Source organism: Triturus cristatus, chromosome 5_2 (assembly GCF_964204655.1).
Source record: "Triturus cristatus chromosome 5_2, aTriCri1.1, whole genome shotgun sequence".
Taxonomy (NCBI): Eukaryota; Metazoa; Chordata; class Amphibia; order Caudata; family Salamandridae; genus Triturus; species Triturus cristatus.
The window spans coordinates 350,968,583-350,968,900 of NC_140588.1; positions in this window are offsets into that span (position 1 = coordinate 350,968,583).

The window sequence follows — 318 nt, forward strand, 5'->3', positions numbered from 1 at the left end:
TCTCCCGGTGGATTGTACCACCGCTGAGTTTTCTTCACTCTGCCTCGTTGGGGTTGCTCTTGTTGGCCCCTGGCTAAAAAAGTGTTTTGATTTAAGCCTCCACGTCTAGTGGTACTAGTTCCCTCTCCTGGGTCTGAGTTGTCGGATGAATCAGCAGATGTATCCGAAAAGCCTACTAAGTTGTGGCGTCTGTTGTAGCGGCCCCACGGACGGTTGTTTTGATGTGTAGAATAGGACCTATTAGTATAGAAGTCTTTTTGCAGGTAAGGGTAGGTAGTCTCAATGTTATAGGTTTTTATGTCTTTCTTTATTTTGTTA